The sequence below is a fragment of the Propithecus coquereli genome, unplaced genomic scaffold, assembly GCF_000956105.1.
Source record: "Propithecus coquereli isolate 6110/MARCELLA unplaced genomic scaffold, Pcoq_1.0 Scaffold126, whole genome shotgun sequence".
NCBI classification, from domain to species: domain Eukaryota; kingdom Metazoa; phylum Chordata; class Mammalia; order Primates; family Indriidae; genus Propithecus; species Propithecus coquereli.
This window is the reverse complement of record NW_012136747.1, coordinates 3,528,392-3,542,410: the sequence shown is the minus strand read 5'-3', so window position 1 is coordinate 3,542,410 and position 14,019 is coordinate 3,528,392. Positions and strand designations below refer to the sequence as shown.

Below are 14,019 nucleotides of genomic sequence, written 5' to 3'. Positions count from 1 at the left end.
AGCCTCCCAAAGTGCTGGGATTATAGGTGTGAGCCACTGTGGTTGGCCTCCCAAATTTCTTAAACACAGAACTTTTTTCCCTTAGAATATCTATTTACATTCACTTGTGATATGTGGTACAAATTAGTGAAATCCAGTTCTAAAGTCTTTGCAACTAACTCTGAACTTGCTACTTAAAAAGACTTACTGATTGTAAATCATAGAACAGGGAAATTGATGCTTACCACTTAGCACACATGACTTATATTTCTATATTATCTTATTTTGCTTTACATATTCATATACCTTCTAACGTAAATTAGACCTCCTATAAAAATTATGGCTGTGGCAGGCAGTTTCTATTTCTGCTTCAAAGCTCTCCATGGCCTGTCTCCTGTTCTCAGGAAAAATTCCAATCACAAAACTTTTGGGGAATGAAATGAGTATTCTCAGTTGATGCGGCAGCAGGACATGAAAAGGAAAGCAGGAACTTACCAGCACATGGTCAATGCAAGCCAAGAACACTTAAGAATCTAGGTCGGGCTAATCCAGATATTCTATCCTCGGGTTAGAAAGATGGTACCATGGTAGTGGTATGTCAATGATGACAGCTTCATGTACTAGTTTCCCAAACCACACTGCTATACTCTGAACCAGGTATGTATGCTGTGTGGCTGGATAGCACTTGTCACATGACATGTCCCTTCACCATTCTCCTGTGTTGGCTCTCCCGTTTTCTGTATACCATGTCTTTCTCTTCCTTGGTTTACTCTCATTTTGGTATACATATTCTCCCGTAGGTCAAAGAAAAAGGATGGATGAGAATTAAACCTTTTGAGAACTTGCATGTCTGAAAATGTCTGTACTTAGTTATAGTTTGATTAGATAAAGAATTCTAGGTTGGAGATCCCTTTCTCTCAGAATTTTGAAGCCCACATCTCACTTCTTGTCTTCTTGTTTCCAGCATTGCCGCTCAGCAGCTGGAGCCATTCTAATTCTTATTCATTGCATACAACCTGTTTTATCTCTGAAGTATTACAGAATTTCCTCTTTATCCCTGGTGTTCTGAAGCTTCTCAAAGACGTGCCCTGAAGTGGGACTATTTTCATTCATTCAAGTAAACTGAAAGTGGTACTTTCAATCAGGGAACTTATTTCCTTCAACTTCAGAAAATCTTCTTAAAGGATTTAATCAATTATTTTCTCCTCTGTGTTTTCTCTATTGTCTCTTTCTGAACGTCCTCTTGTTCAGATGTTAGAGCTCTTGGACTAGTCCTCTAACTTTTCCTATTTTTCTTTCCCATTTTCCCTACTTTTGTCTTTTTGCTCTATTTCCTTGTAGATTTTGTCAACTTTAGCTTACACTCCTACCACTGAGTTTTTTCATTTCTGCTACTGTAATTTCCAAGAGCTATTTTTTACTTTCATAAATTTTTTGTAATAAATACCCTGTTGTTGTTTCATGGATATATTGTATTCTCTTATTTCTTTGAGGATATTAATGATAAGCTTTTAAAAACAGTTTTCAAAAATCAGTATATCAAAGAGACCATCGTGTTTATGGCAGCGCTATTCACAATAGCCAAGATATGGAATCAACCTAGGTTTCCAATGTAGGGGTGAGGGGGAACTTCCCCTTTCTCCCAAAAGTTCACTGAAAGATCAACTCACAATTTAAGCAGATTAATAAGAGAAAGGTTTATTTACCATGTGCATGGGGAGAATCACAGGGTGATTACTCCGTATCTCAATGGGATCCAGATATTTTTGTACCTGATTTTTAGAGGGGAGGGGGAGAGCAGCAGTATAGGTAATTCTGTTTAGGGGCAATAAATGGTTGTTGGGGAGGATGAACGGATGGGGGAGACAGACTGACTTGTAAATTAACCTGAGAGACAGGTATTACGTTCTAAATGATTTGGGCCAGGTCTGGTTGCATTCTTGATCTTCTTTCCTGGAATATAGTGAGATAACAGGAAGGGGAAGGAAATTTGTCAGTCCGGTTTATGCAGATAGAGGGCAAGGGCCTGTTAATCTCTAAGAGCCTTTAATTAAAAATATTCTTTATATCAAGGAGTCATATTCTGGGGTGAAATTTCCTGAGCTCCTTTACCAACAATAGATGAATGGATAAAGAAAATGTGGTATATATACACAATGAAATATTATTCAGGTATAAAAAAGAATGAAATCCTGTCATTTGAGGCAACATGGATGGAACTGCAGGACATTATGTCAAGAGAAATAAGCCAGGAACAGAAAGTTAAATATTGCATGTACTCACTCATATGTGGAAGCCACAAAAAAGTTGATCTCATAGAAGTAAAAAATAGAACAAAGGATACTAGAGGCTAAGAAGGGTAGGGAGAACGGTTGGTGGGGGATAGGGAGAGATTTGTTAAAGGATACAAAGTTACAGCTAGATAGGAGGAATATGTTCTACTGTTCTATAGCACTGTAGTGTGAATACAGTTAACACTAATATATAGTTTCAAATAGCCAGAAGGAGAATATTGAATGTTCCCCAAAGAAACGATACATATTTGAGATGATGGATATACTAATTACCATGATCTGATCACTATACATTATATGCATTACAACATCACTATGTACCCCAAAATATGTCCAATTATTATGTGTCAATTAAAAAAATTTTTTTAAGGTTTTCTTTTCATAGTATTTTTCTTCAAAGTTATTTTTCTTTTTTTGTTTTTGTCTTAGCGTTCCATGTTAGAAGTTTTTTTCAGACATCTGATACTCTTTGCCAACTGCTTATGATTAAGAATATAGCTTTGATTGTGAGTATGGGACTTGTCAACTTTGAGCTGCAGTGTATAGTCATTTGTTGGGAAACAACAAATGTTCTTTCCTCTGAGGTAGGTTAGGTTCTTATGAGAATAGTTTTTCTATCTCCTACCTAGAGGGTGAAGGTCTAGCTCCCAGTGTGCTGGGAGGCCAGTAGGGAAAGGGGCTGCAGCATCAGCATTTGGTGTGCACGGTCACTTAATTCTGTGGTTTTGGTTACAACACCCACACCCTCAATGCTACCTAGCACCTCTCATTTCAGAGACCTTCCAACTACCCTCTCCAGAAAACAAATCTCCAGATTCTTCCAGGAGTTGTGGAAGTGGGTGGGTATTTAGGGTGATTGTTCACCCGCTTGAAAAAGTAGAGAAGTCTTAGGACTTAACTACTTTTCAAATAGTTGTTTGTTTTCTAATTCTCTTTATTTAGCACCAGATGTGGAGTAGGTTTTATAATCCCATTTTAAATACGAGGCAAAGCAATCTAAAAGAGGATAAAAGACTCCCAAGATCGCAAGCTTAAAAAAAGGGCAGAGATGTGATTCTAATTCAAGTCTGTCTGATGTCAAAGCATATGATCTTAATCACTGTGTGCTATACTTCTATACCATTCTACTGTATTATAATTATTTTTACTCTATTACAGAATTATGTTAAATTCTGGGTATAAAGTTCAGAAGGCAGAGGCTGGGCACAGTGGCTCACGCCTATAATTCTAGCACTCTGGGAGGCCGAGGCAGGAGGATTGCTTGAGGTCAGAAGTTCAAGACTAGCCTAAGCAAGAGCAAGACCCCCATCTCTACTAAAAAAAAATAGAAAAATTAGCTGGGTGGTGGTACATGCCTATAATCCCTGCTACTTAGGAGGCTGAGGCAGGAGAATTGCTTGAGCCCAGGAGTTTGAGGTTGCTGTGAACTAGGCTGATGCCACGGCACTCTAGCCCAGGTGACAGAGCGAGACACTGTCTCAAAAAAAACAAAAAAATTTAGAAGGCAGGCGACCAGAATGGTAAGGGGACTTGACATCTTATCTATAAGGAATGGTTGATGGATATGCTAATCTTACCCAAAGAGATAGTAGGAGAAAGGAGGAGAGGCTATATTTAATTATTTGAAGATAGTTACAAAACCTTAGTAATATCTTCTATTTCTCATATTGTGCATGAGCTAGGACTGGGAACAATAGGTGAAAGTTATAGAGAACAGATTTTAGCCCAATTAATAAAAGAGAATTTTCTAATAGTCACAGTTCTCCATGTGTGAAATGAGCTGCTTTGGGAGATGGTGAGTTTCTTGATACTCACAGAGCTCATGCACAGCCTGAATGGCCATTTGGTAGGGATGTTTGAGGCAAGATCAGTGCATCAGTTGATAGAACTACATGTTGTTGATGAGATTCTGAGGTTCTAGGACCCAAAACATACCTGTTAAAGTACTAAGAAACTACTCTAGAAATAGAAGAATTGAATTCACTCTGGTCAGAAAGAATGTTTTAGTAAGAAACATTTAAGTAGACCAAGAGGAAAATGATATTTGAGTCAAATATTAATGTCATGTTACTTTATATATTTATATATATATATTTAAATCTTACATATTTAGATATGCAGCTATGTTAGTCACCTATAATATGATATGACTAAAAAACCTTGTATTTAACTTTCTGCTAGTGATTCTCAAAGAGTGATAGCAGCAGCAGCACCTGGGAATTTGTTAGAAGCGAAGTTGTTGGGCCCCACCCCAGACCTACCGAATTAGAAACTAGGGGTTGGGCCCAGAAAACTAAGTTTTGTGTGTGTGTGTGTGTTTTGTATTTGTTAAGGGGTTTATTTATCAAGAGAAACTATTCCTTAGTCCACATGTTCATGTTTCATAGTTCAGGAACACAGGTCAGTGACAAACTTCTGTGTAACTGAACCCAAAGAAATTCCTTATATTCTAAAACTGCTTTGCACTGTGAAGATACCAGCCTTCTTCATCTCTCCAAAATCCTTCAGGGAATCATAATTGCTGTAAACATCTGTGTATACCTTCTTTCTTGGTTCAGCCACAGCACCCCCAGGGATGCAACAAAAGCTCCAACAACATGAAATTGCAGACCCCTGGCCGAGGTTTCATCAAAGTACTGGAAGCCATGGTAGTTATGGTCCTTGATAGGAATGCCAACCTCAACACGTCCTGCCTGGCTGATGGAGAAGTGAACTGTCAGAAAACTCATTTTTAACAAGCCTCCAGGTGTTTCTGAGGCATGCTAAAGTTTGAGAACCACTGCCTTCTATCTATCCACCCTTCTTTTGCTTTGTGGCCACAACTGCTGACTAAATAGCTTATCATTGTTTACAGTTATGCAGCTTTGATTCACAGGCTACAAGATGCTTTTGCTTATAAAAAGCCACTTCATCTCTAATTGCCGCACACCAATTTACTTTTGTTTCCAAACACTCCACAGCTGTACACACACTTCAAGCTGCTCTTCAGGGCGCATCTCCACTGCCCATTTAGTTCCCCTTCCAGAAGTTATTTGGGTATCTTGTTAACATTCATACTCGACAACAGAGCTGAGATGCAACAAATACTGCAAATAAGCTGTAATAATGGCTGTATTTTAAAATCTCCTTGTGTGATATACACATATCAATTAATGCTGGGCTTGCTTAAAGACAGCACTGATAAAATTATCCTAAATGCTAATGTGTTATCTTTAACTTTTTATACTCAAACAATACTGGGCCGGTTAATTGTGATATTAAAACTTTTCCCTTTAAAAGCATTTAGAAGAACTGTGTTGCAAAAATAAAATAAGTATTTAATAAATTTCTAGAAATATTTAAAAACCCTTCTAAGTTATAAATGTAAATTTTTCTGTAAGCAGAAGATCTTCATTCAGCTAAACATTTTGAACAGTTCACTGCACAACAGAGAGTTTTCTTTTTCATTCTCTAATGCTGCTGCTGCAGTCCCCAGCCCCCAGGCCCTGGCCCAGTACCGGTCTGTGGCCTGTTAGGAATCTGGCCACGAATCACTGCCTGAGCTCTCCCTGTCCCCTTCCTCGCCCTCCCCAACCCTGCCCCCATCCTTGGAAAAACTGTCTTCCATGAAACTTAGGAAGCAGGTTGCTGAGTGGCAGACGAGCAAGCAAAACTTCATCTATACTTACAGCCGCTCCCCATCGCTCGCATCACTGCCTGAGCTCTGCCCCCCACCCCATCCCACGGAAAAATTGTCTTCCATGAAACTGGTCCCTGGTGCCAAAAAGGTTGGGGACCACTGCTCTAATGCATCTCTTTCTGTCCTCCTTGCTGATATACAATGGTTGTCAAGTTAACTAGACAAATTAAAATATTCTGATTTTGTTTTGTGGTTTAAAATATAACATTGTGCATAAATGCTCATAGCAGAATTATTTGTAATAGCCAAAAAGTGCACATGACCCCAATGTCTATCAACTGATGAAACGAACAAAATGTGTACAGTTGACCCTTGAACACCACAGGCTTGAACCATGAGGGGTCCACTTATACACAGATTTTTTTCAACCAAACTCAGGTTGAAAATATAGTACTATTTGTGGGATGCAAAACCTGTGTATACAGAGAGCTGACTTTTCCTGTAATTGGCTTCCCCAGGGCTGACTTGAGTATGCACAGATTTTGGTATATGTGAGTGGTTTTGGAACCAATCTCTTGCATATACCAAGGGATGACTATACATCTTCACAATGGAATATCATTCAGCCATAAAAAGGAATATCATACTGATACATGCTACAACATGGATGAACCTTAAAAATATTATGCTAAGTAAAAGAAGCCAGACACAAAAGGCCTTGTGTTGCATGATTCCGTTTACATGAAATGTCCACAGAGGCAAATACATAGAGACAGAAAGCAGATTAGTGGTTACTAGGAGTTAGGGGGAGGGAGGAATGGGGAGTGATTGTTAATGAGTCCAGGACTTTGTCCAGCTAGAAGAGTTGCTGGGGGTGCTTCCCTGGCCTCCCTGGAGAGAGTGATGAGGGCTCCCTTCAACACTCTGCTCTGTATGGTGCTTCTGAACCAGTCTGACCAGTAGCTCAGAGACAGCTGGGACAGTTTGCAGAATTGTTTTCTACCATTTTCCTCATTTCTTTTAGGGAAATTATTAATTGCTCTGGCTCTGAAGCCTTTTATGGACAAAAAGGAAAAGGGCATGGTTAATAGGTCTTTTTGTGTGTGTGTGTGTGTTATGTTTGTTTTTTTTCACTAGCAAAGGTGAACTGAAAAATAGCTATACAGCACAACTACTACTGAAGTCCACGGTAGAACATGGAACCAATGAGATAGGAAAAGGGATGAAGCCAGTGAGAATGCCCACTGCTACCCAACATGAGAAAGTATAGTTTTTTTTTCCTTCAAAAAAATTAGAAAAGTCTGGTGTAGTTGAACACACTTATCATAATGTGGCTTATAAGAATGAAAGCTGCCTGCCACAATATCTGGCTTCTAAGCATCTACTAACTCCTTTTTCTCTTTTTAGTGCCCATTATCAATATAATTTTGTAATACATTAAAAGAATAGCTTGAGCTACAGATAAATAACTTAAAATTTAAATTGAGGAGAACAAATGAACTGTTCCAGAGTTATTTAGTATCGAAAGGTTAAATGAGGTTGCTATAGCTAATCTGTCCCTCTCACTTAGTAAAAATATTCAGGTGTGTTGGGCGGCTGCCTTCGCTCCCCTGATATTTGAGATCCACTAAAATATGAGTATGCAAAATATTTTAAAATTTGCCTACCTCATGTTCTCCAAAGAGTTTATGATGTCAGACCTGGATCCTTCATATAAACAAATACTTCTTAAGACAAAACCAGAAGAGAGACACCATCTTTATTCTCCATTATGCTGAGTGATCTCAGTGTCTGTAGAGACCAGCCGTCCATCCTAGCCTCATTGTTTCTTGAAATCCTCAACCATGATGACCTTCAGCCCCTCCTCTGAGTACTCTCTACAACATGTCATCACTCAGAACTGCCCTACTCTGAAATCCTGGTTTCCAAGATTACTTTCCTTCTTGCTTACTTCCAGCCTTCCCGTTCCTTTGAATACACCTACACTTGGGCCTCACGGAGACACCAGAGCCAATGGTCCTTTTGTGTCCTCTCACTCCGTCAATGCCCACCTGGCTTTACCTCCTTTTGTGTCCAGTCTAGATCCCCACCATCCACCTCTTCAACTGCTTTCTTGCTACTCCCTTGCTGCCGTGGATCCTGCCTTCCTGCTAACTTGTAATCCAGGGGTCAGCAAGCCTTTTTGGTGAAGGACCAGATAGTACATATTTTAGGCTTTGTGGAACATATAGTTTCTGTTGCAACCACTCAGCTCTGCTGTTGTAGCACAAAAGCAGCCAAACAAATTAGCATGGTTGTATTTTAATAAAATAAGCAGTTAGCCAGATTTGACCCACAGGCTGTAGTTTGCCATCCCTTGACCTAATCCTATTTCAATTTAAATATCCACCTTTTTCATTCCTACGCCCAGGCTCCTCAGTGCTACTGAAGAAAAGCACAGAACTCTGCAAACTAGGATGGCACAAATTACTACTCTCCCAGTGTCTTACCCACTCCCTTCCATTTTCTACAGTGGCTATTCTAAATCTTTACCATTCCTTCCACGGCCCCCATACCACGCCAAAGCCCTCAGTCTTGGAAGGTGACTTCTGATGATAAGAAACTGAGGCCATTACTTACAGCGTGTGGCACATGAAGGCTCCATACATCTTTGTTACTAAAAACAACAAACAGTCATAAGATTCCTTCACATCTCATACATTCTTTCTCCTCTTTCCTTACAGGCTCTCGGGATGGGCGAATCTCTTTCTAGATTCTCAATTCCACCTCACCCAGGTCATGCTTCCCCTTGGACTCCTGGCTATTTCTCCACCTCATCCCCTGTTGTCTCCCATTTCTCGCCTGGTTTCCTGCAACAGCCTTTGAAGTGCTCCCCGCCCTCCAATTTCACTCCCCAAATCAAACTTTCACATTCCTAAAACACATTTGCAAGGTCACTACTCTGGCTAAGGACCTTCAGTGGCTTCAGCTATCTTCAAATTAAAGTCCAAACTTTTTAACTCAGCACACATAGCTCCTCCTCATCTGACTTAATTTTCCAGTGTTTTCTTCAATCACGTCTTCATGTGCACTTTCCATTTCTGTTTTATTAAGCTGCTTTTACTTTACTTATTAGATACTGACTACCCACTATGTGCAAGAAACTGTGCTTGGTGCTGGGACACAATAATAAACAGGGCAGACGTGGTCCCTTTCCTCACGAAGCTGGCATTCCAGTTGGGGAGGAAGACATTAAACAACTTAGAACATATGTAATTATTATTTAATTAGAATGACAGTAAGTGCTATGAAGGATAATTATAGGGTACTAAGATAGCATTCAGTTAGGGGGATTTGAAATACCCTAGGGGGTCAGGAAATCTTGAAGAAGGGATGTTTGAGCTGACCTCTGAAGGATGAGTGGGGTGAACTGGGGGAAGAGGTCTGGAGTGTTCTGGTCAGAGGAAACAACAGTACAAGGTGGTGAAGCAACGTGGTTTATCTGACAAATTGAGGCTGGTGAGAGAGGCAGAAGTTAGGCTGCCCAGGGCTTGGAAAGCTATTTGACCCTTACTCTAAGAACATGGGGAGAAGTCCTTGGCTTAAGTTGGGGAGGACTAGTGATCAGACCACTCTGGCTGCTCAATGCAGAACAAATTGGAGCTCCTCAGAATCTCTTTGCTGAGTCACAGCTCTGTATTATTCGTCTGCCTGAAATGCCCTTTCTGGAAGGACAGGAGCTTACTTGTTCCTGAGAACAAATGAGAAATTCCTGGGTACTTTTGGAAACAACCAGAGGGGATTTTGAGGGTTAGAAGAAGGCTGAGGTTCTACAGTTCTAAATGTGGAACCAAAAATATGTACTTTTGAGTAATAACAGCAAATTTTTATATTGCACTTATGGAGTACCAGGGCCACTCTAAGCACTTTACATTTGCTAATCCATTAAATCCCCACAACAGCTCAATGTGGTAGTGCCATCACTGTCTCTATTCTATAGATGAAGATGGTGACACGCAGAGAGGTCAGGTGCCTTACCTAAAGTCACGCAACTGGTGGCTGAGCTGGGATTATGACTCTAGGCAGTCTGACTCTTGAGCCTGGGCTATCAGCAACTATGTTATTCAGCCAAGTATGAGCTGGTATAATTTGACTTCTTGGTGAGGTTTGGGGACATTTGTTTTATTTTTCGATCTCCCTCTAGAACTGGGAGCTCTGCCATCATCCCCCAACAGGCTCATGCTGCCTCTTCTAGGGAGCCAGGCAATTTTCAATCATGACGCCCTCAACCAGGGAGCCACGCCATGTTCCAAATAACCAATACAGAAATAATTTGGCCCTAATTTATCAACAGAGAAATACTGTATTCCACCCCTCTCTGTTAACAATTTGCAAGACACGTTACATTGATCAGTGTCACACACACATATGTCTCTCTCCCTCTCTCTATCTTTCCCTTCCTCCTTACTTCCCTATTAACAACACTGGAATGAGAAATTAAGGGTCAAATGAATATTTAAAAAAATCAATGTTCAACTTGTCGATTTCCACCAAACAACAACAAAAAAAGCCTTCTGGGGATTGCATTGAACCTACAGAGCAACTTGGACAGAAATGAAATCGTAACAATACTGAGTCTTCCAATCCATGAACACAGTATATTGTCTCGATTTATTTAGGTCTTTAATTGCTCTCAGAAATGTTTCATAGTTTTCAGTGCAGAGGTCTTGCATGTCTTAAGCATTTTGGTATTTTTATGCTACTGTAAGTGGTACTGCTGTTTTAATTTCAATTTCTAATTGTTTATTATTGGTGGATACTAAAGCAATTCACTTTTTATGTTCACCTTGTATCCTGAAATCTTGCTAAACTCATTTATTAGGTCCAGCAGCTTTTTTGGTAGATGCTTTGGGATTTCCCACACAGATAATCATGTCACCTTTGGATAAAAAACAGTTTTATTTCTTCCTTTCCAATATATATGTCTTTTGTTTCTTTCTCTGGCCTAACTTCACTGGCCAGGATTTCCAATACAATGCTGAATACAAGCAGACATTTTTTCCCCGTTGCTGATCTGAGTGGTAAAGCATTCAGTCTTTTATCATTAATTATGGCAACAGTACATAACAATTTTTTTTATATGCCCTCTATCAGCTTGAGAGAAGTTCCCTTTTATTCACAGTCTGCTTAGATTTTTAAAAAATTGTAAATGAGTATAAAATTTTGTCAAATGCTTTTTCTGCATGAATCAAGGTAATTATATCATTTTTCATCTTATTCTGTTAATATAGTAGATTACAGGGTTTATTTTCAAATGTCAAACCAACCATACAACTCTGGAAAAAATCCACTTGGTCATGATGTATTATTCTTTGTATAAATTGCTGGATTTGATTTGCTAATGTTTTATTAAGAATTTTTACATCTATGTTAATGAGGGATATTGGTCTATAATTTATTTTTCTTGTAATGTGTATGTCAGGTTTCGGTATTAGATTATGCTGGCTTTATAATATGAGCTGGGTACTGTTCCTTCCTCTTCTGTATTCTGAAACAATTGGTGTAAGACTGATGTTACTTCTTCCTTAGAATTCACTAGTAAACTTACTTAATGTATGGGACTGGGGTTTTCTTTGTGAGGTATTTTTATAATACGTGTGTGTGTGTGTGTGTGTGTGTGTGTGTGTGTGTGTGTGTGTGTGTTGTAAATGTATTCTTCCCCCGCTTATTTGACAAACACAAAGGTCTTCTCAGGGCAGTTTTAGCCAGTTGTCTTATCCATTTCAACTAAGGTATCAAGTCTATTGCCATAATGTTGTTCATAATGCTCTCCCATAATCCTCTAATATTTATAGGATTTTTAGTTATATCCTATTTTTCATTCTTAGAATTGGCAATTTGTAATTTTTCTCCATTTTTTGATCAGTTCTGATGGGGGTTTATAAATTTAAACCTTTTTAAAGAGCCATCTTTAAAAATTTTTTTATTTCATTTATTCCTATTCATTGTTATTTATTTCCTTTGGGTTTAATTTGTTCCTTTGTTTCAAGTATCTTGTTAGAACCTTATATCATTGATTTTTTTTTTAATTTAAATAAGAAATAAAAAAATACTTTTCTTTTTTTTTCTTTTTACTTCTACTTCTTTTAGTCAGTTACAGATTGAATATATCATTGATTTTTAAGGTGTTCTTCCTTTCTTGTATAAGCATTTAAAGCTATAATTTTTCCCTCTAGCAATTTCCCATGAGTTTCACTGAATCTCACAATTTTTAATTTTCATTATCATCGTCTGAAGTATTTTCTCATTTCTTTTTTGATTTATTGTCTCATGGATTATTTAGAAGTATATTGCTAAATCTCCAAATATTTGTGGTTCTTCTAAGTATTTTATTGTTAACCAATTTCTAATTTAATTCCATTGGTGGTCAAAAAACATACACTTTAAGATTTCAATCTTTTGAAATTCATTGTTATTAATACTTTTTGTTTTTAATGATGCAGTTGTTAACAAAGGACCATGAGATCTATGGAGGAAGGAAAAGGAGAAAACTTTATTTTCAGAGAGACAATCTACAGACTGGGGGAACGTAGCCTCTGGGGAAGCTGGAAAAAGCACAGGCTCCGAAGAGGGGAGAGGGAAAGCTGGCATTTATGTCTTTCAGGGTCTGCCTTACATGCATATTTTAGCAGGTTTGGGGGAAATTTATGAATACTTATGAGGGAAGTCAAGTGTATATACAGTGGGCAAAGGTATGTAACATACATTCTTTGTTCATTTAAGGATGGAGTTTTAACATTAAAATGAGGTGGAATTTGGCTCTTTATGTCAAAAGGTGAACTATAGGGCACAAAGGCATTTTATGCATAGTCTCTGTAAACTGGCTGAAACTAGCTCTGTAGTTGTTTATCAGGAAAGAATGTCTGCAAGGTGGGTCTCTTGGCCAACTAGAGTTGCTGGTGGGCCTGCAAAGTTGGTGGGGGGAGTCCAGTCAGTGGCATGTGGTCCACCAGGGTCAGCTGGGAAACCCCCTGTTGCAGCTGTTTTTAGCAATGTATTTTTTCTTTTTTTAAATTTTTAATTATTTTGGGTACACAATAGTTGTATATCTTTTTAGCAATATTTTCTTAAGGGCTAGTTTCTTCTCAGTTACAGAAAAGAAACTTTATGGCAGTTACTAATACAGAGGTATGTGACCAACGCCTCTCCCTGCTATGGCCTCTTGATTCTGTTTCTGGTGCCTTGTTTTAGCCATAGGGAGTCCATTTCATCTGTCAGCTGGGAGTGTATTTTAATACAGTTAAAATATGTTCTTTCTTGGTCAATGTTCATTTTGTATTTGAAAATGAATGTTTAAAAAAGGGAAAAAGAATGTATTATGCAGTGGTTGGATGTGGTATTTTTTCTTTTCTTCCCCCCTCATCTTGGCATCTGCATGTATGGATGTGGTGTTTTACAAAAGTCAATTAAGTTAAAGTTTTTGTTAGTGTTGTTCACATCTATATACCAAAGGATTTTTTTTTTTATTCAGTTGTTCTATCCAATTACCGAGAGTGTTAAAATCTCAAATTATAATCGTAGAATTGTCTATTTTCCCCAATAATTCTGTCAGTTTTTGCTTCATGCATTTTTGAAGCTCTGTTATTATATGCATACATACATATAGTTGCTATATATTCCTGATGTGCTGACCTGTTTATCAATATGAAATGTCCCTCTTTATCTTTAACAATTATCCTTTTCTTGACATCTATTTTGTCTGATATTATTATAGCCACTCCCACTTTCTTATGCTGCTTGAACAGTATATATTTTTAAATCCTTTTACTTTCAATCAATTTATGTCTTTGTATTTAAAGTGCTTCCCTCATATATAGCATATAGTTGGGTCTTGATTTTCTATCCAATCTGAAAGTCTTTTCCTCTTAACTGGAAAGCTTATTACATTTATATTTAATGTAATTATTGAAATGGTTGGATTTAGGTCTTCTGTTTTGCTATTTGTTTTCTATTTGTCTGATTTTTATTCCTCCTTTCCTTCCTTTTTTTGGGTTAATTAAATATATCTTCAGAATAAATTCCTCAATAGGATTTTAGCTGTATCATTTTCCTTTTTAAAAAAGTTAAATTAAATATGCATGTTTAACT

General features: G+C 38.1%; 1 protein-coding gene across 1 annotated transcript in view; it reads right to left on the bottom strand.

Annotated features, from left to right (window-relative positions):
* The window catches only part of ENTHD1 (ENTH domain containing 1), a 154,375-nt gene that overhangs the window by 14,287 nt on the left and 126,069 nt on the right, over positions 1 to 14,019 (bottom strand). The gene's annotated exons all lie outside the window — the stretch shown is intronic.